This window comes from Trachemys scripta, unplaced genomic scaffold (genome assembly GCF_013100865.1).
Source record: "Trachemys scripta elegans isolate TJP31775 unplaced genomic scaffold, CAS_Tse_1.0 scaffold_26, whole genome shotgun sequence".
NCBI classification, from domain to species: Eukaryota; Metazoa; Chordata; order Testudines; family Emydidae; genus Trachemys; species Trachemys scripta.
In genome coordinates, this window is record NW_023260511.1 from 469903 (window position 1) to 474273 (window position 4371).

Genomic DNA, 4371 nt, shown 5'->3' on the forward strand with positions numbered 1-4371 from the left:
AGTTGGGTTAATTAGCAGATATTACGCCACTCCCAAAAAGCTTCTAATCTGATACCTCACACCAGTTATGTTGCAAGAGTTCAAACCAGACTTATCCTCCTACTGTAAAACTGCTCAATAAATGAAATTCTGAATATTGTCACTGCTTTAGAGATGCTACACACTGCCTCTTTCTGGAGTTCAAACACAAGAAATGAGATTAATTCAAAGATTATTAGGAAAAAAATAACAATGAGCCCTTCACAGCTTTTTATTTTATGTTTTACTGGTATAGTCAGTTTAATAAAACTGTATTGCAGAAGAACCAATTCAAAGTTACTTTTTTCTGCTTTGGTAGTCATTTGTGTGTGTGTCTGTGTGTGTAATGGGTTAACAAATACTCACAAATATTACAATGTAACCACTTCCGAAGCCTTCAGTATGAAACGCCCCACATATTCCACTGTCACACATTCCCAACTGTTATCCCCATGCTCAGCATCCAATCAGACTGATCTGCCAGCCATGACAGGCCTCTGAATAAACCCCAACCCATGAAGAGGAAATCCCAAACCTTCTCTCAGCATGGAAACTCTACAAACTCCTTGTATTCCCTTGGAAACTGCTCTCACAATCCATCACTCCCATCTGCTAGTCTGTTTTCATCAACACAATCATCAATCTCTCTTGTATCACTGTTCTTGTCTCCCAAAACATATCTCTCAAATGTTACACAACCAGACATCCTCCAAGACACAGTAGTCAATGGGAATTAACCGTTTTCTCTCTGGAGTCTTTCTGAAAAACAAAAACAAAAAGAAAACCATGTGTTTAACCCCGTACTTCCGAATTTGTCTCCATAGCATACAGAAATAATGTAGTAAGCAAAACCAGGACAAAGTTTGGTAATTTATAAAAAAAAAATATTGTAAGTACAGAAATCGTAAAATGCAAGAATCAAAGCCAATGGTATTTGTATACCACTGCAGATTCCTAGATTCCAATGCCAGAAGAAACCATTGTGATTATATATCCTGAATCCTGGGACAAGACAGGCCACAGAATTTCCCCAAAGTAATTCCTAGAGACCCTTGGTAATTTTTTCCAATGGTTAATTACCCTCACCATTAAAAATGTACTTCTTATTTCCAGTCTGAATGTGTCTAGATTCAGCTTGTAACCCTAGATCATATTACACCTTTCTCTGCTAGATTGAAGAGCACATTAGCAGAGAAAGGCATAACATGATCCAATAGAAGTTGAAATTACATGTCAGACTGGAAATTAGAGCTGGTTGGGAATGTTTTCAAAGAAACGATCTTTAGTTGAAAAATGCTATTTCTTCAAAAGTGAAACTGTTTGAGAAATAGTGTTCTGTTCACTGAAACAGTGAATCAAAAAGCTTTTCATAAAAGGTTTGAGTTTTTTTTAAAACATCCCATTTCATTATTTTTTAATTAGAAGTTTTGAATTTGAATTTTAATGTCAAGAGATTTTTTAGAATTTTAGGTAATTGTATATATAAAACAAAGTTTAAAAAAGAAAATATTTCAAAATCTAAACAATACATTTCAAACTAATATGTGTTCATTGACTTAAACTGAACTGGGTTGGGATAGGAGGCCTTTGGTTTGTGAAACATTTCAAGATTTCAACTGTGCATCCTGCTTCAGAATGGGAAAATGTTTTGAAATGTTGAAAATTCTAATGGAACAGGAAAACCAACCCAGACCTACTACTACTAATAGAATTTTTTAAAAGAGGATACTTTGATAAAGAGCTGTTTGGCATATGATAAAGTTTGAAAACATTTGTCCTAGCTCTTGTAAGGTGAGGCTGGCAGGCATCCCGTGAAAAGGGAAAGAATGGGTCACCACCTTCTAACACAGCCCATCACCTTTTTACCTTTTGCTAAGCGCAGGAGTGTCTGGTTTTACACGTTCTGATGATGCACATAAGGAATGTGCTGAAGCCTTCAGCCCTTTCATCTCAGTGCTATGCTAGGAAGGATGCTTATTGGCTCTGCTACTCGACTCCCCGCTCTAACTCCACCAAGTCCCATAGACCAGGAATTGTAATGGAAAGACATTTCACTACCAGCCCCCAAACACATGAGGGAGAGAAGAAGAAATTCCTTCCTGCACCTCTCAGGGGAACACCATGGCCAGGGTGACAGGGCTTGGAGGGGCTCCAACACCCCAGAAGCTTGACAGAAATGTGTGTCTTTAACTCCCCAGACCTAAAAGGGGGATGGAGGGAAGATTACTAAAATATACAGGGGGGGGAAACAGAAAGAGTACTGGTGTATATTTTGACAGCAGGACACCCCCATACACTATCTCAAAGGGCATGTTGTTACTTTTACTATTAAAGTCAATGACAAATTGCAAATCATATATTTAATGACACAATCTCAGGGCCTCACTCTTCCTATATTCACAGACATATTATGACTGATTTAGGGTGAAATTCATCCCTGGAGAGAGAGAAGGACTAGACCTGTGCAGCACAAGGTACACATCTATGCCCTATTTTGAAGGGCTAGCTGGGATTTAAGTGATTAATAACCCATTCCACAGGGAAAATTTTGCACCCAATGAGAGCAGGAGTGGGGCTGTAGCACCGATCTTTTCAACTTTTTCTTTTCAACTCTCTCTGGTGCTAAAAATCAATGACGGAAAATATAAAATCTATGTTTGCCTTCAGAAAGCAAACCCTGAATGTGGCAGAGATCGGCTCAGACGCTGCCCATAACTAATCTGAGCCCAAAACAATAAGCTCGACTTCTCAGCAGCTATAGTCCCAGGTCAGCAAAGAATTTAAAGCACCCTTTTAGTTTAGAGCACATGGGTAATCTGTTTGACTTCTTCAATGGGACTATGCCTGTGAGTAAGGTAAAGCATCTGCTTAAGTGTCTTTGGGTACATCTACACTACAGCGGGGAGTCGATTTAAGATACGCAAATTCAGCTACGTGAATAGCGTAGCTGAATTCGACGTATTACAGCCGACTTACCCCGTTGTGAGGACGGCGGCAAAATCGACTTCTGCCGCTTTTTGTCGGCGGCGCTTACTACCACCTCCGCTGGTGGAGTTAGAGCGCCGATTCGGGGATCGATTGTCGCGTCCCGACGGGACGCGATAAATCGATCCCCGAGAGGTCGATTTCTACCCGCCGATTCAGGCGGGTAGTATAGACCAGGCCTTTCACATCTGGGCTATAGACATTAAAGGAACATGGGGCACTCCCTTCTGAAGAGACGTTGCCCCTTTCACGCCCCTTGCACCATGTGCCTAAGGGGAAGACGGACTGAGTCCCATTCTCACACATGGCACAGCAGTCTCCCATCAAATTTGGCTAGGCCTTAACCTGATGGGACACAAAATGTTTTGAAGTTGTTCTCTTTTTCAACATCCTTTGGACACCAGAACCGGACACAGTACCCAGTAATGGTCTAAACGATGCTGTATACAGCAGTATTATCACACTACCAATTGCTACTTGATATTCCTAGGCATAGCCATTCAAAGATCTGGACCCTTTTTCCTAGTGGAAAATTCACCCTAAGGCATTTTCATGGATAACCTCTCCAATGCATTATCCAGAAGGCAGGCTGATGGAGGCTGCACTGAGGTTTCACTTCTGGCTAGCACCATCTACTTTTTGTCAGCACTGACCCCTCATGGAAGGTTTTATCCAGACACTATTCATAGGGTGCACTTCATCCTAATAGAAGAAGAAATCCAGTGCTGGAATACTTTGTTTGTTTGTTTCCTTGTTCTCCTTATGATCAGGTTTTCAGCAGAGCTAGTCAAACAATGGTAATTCTTTTCTGTAAAATTTTTTTAAAAACACACAAATAAGTCATTGTTTTGTTTGACTTTTTAGTGGAATTTTCAAACAAAAAAAGATTGAAAAGAGATGAAAAAATTTGGTTTCCCTCCACTTTATCTCCCTCAGAAAGGGGATGGGAAAAGAGGGGGTGGGGAGAAAAGTAGAAGAAAATTAAATAAACCTAAAAACATCTCAAAACTGAATTTGGCTTTGCATGTTTCATCAAGAAATCCAAAATGCCATATTTATTTGAAAAATGTTTGGATGCAGGTATTTTTGGCCAGCTGTAGTTTCTAATGTGAATACTCTTATTTATTAATTCAACTTTCATTTGCCGTGAGCAGCTGCACTCTGGCCTGCCCCAGGTCCATGCCGTTTGCAAGGGGGGGAAGAAAATGTAATCTCCTATGACCCCTTTACTCTGCTGATTAGCTGAATAAGATCTATCCCAGAATGTGCTGTCAATGAGGTACATACACTATGGAGACCAGAGTCCAGCCCTGTGTGTCTGCAAACGAAGATATACTATAACCTGTGTATAAAAGACACTTGAACTTA

The 4371-nt window shown here is 40.2% G+C and overlaps 1 protein-coding gene across 1 annotated transcript in view; it reads right to left on the bottom strand.

The window, feature by feature from the left end:
* LOC117870307 (butyrophilin subfamily 1 member A1-like) overlaps window positions 1–4371 on the bottom strand; it is a 101646-nt gene that overhangs the window by 5709 nt on the left and 91566 nt on the right. The gene's annotated exons all lie outside the window — the stretch shown is intronic.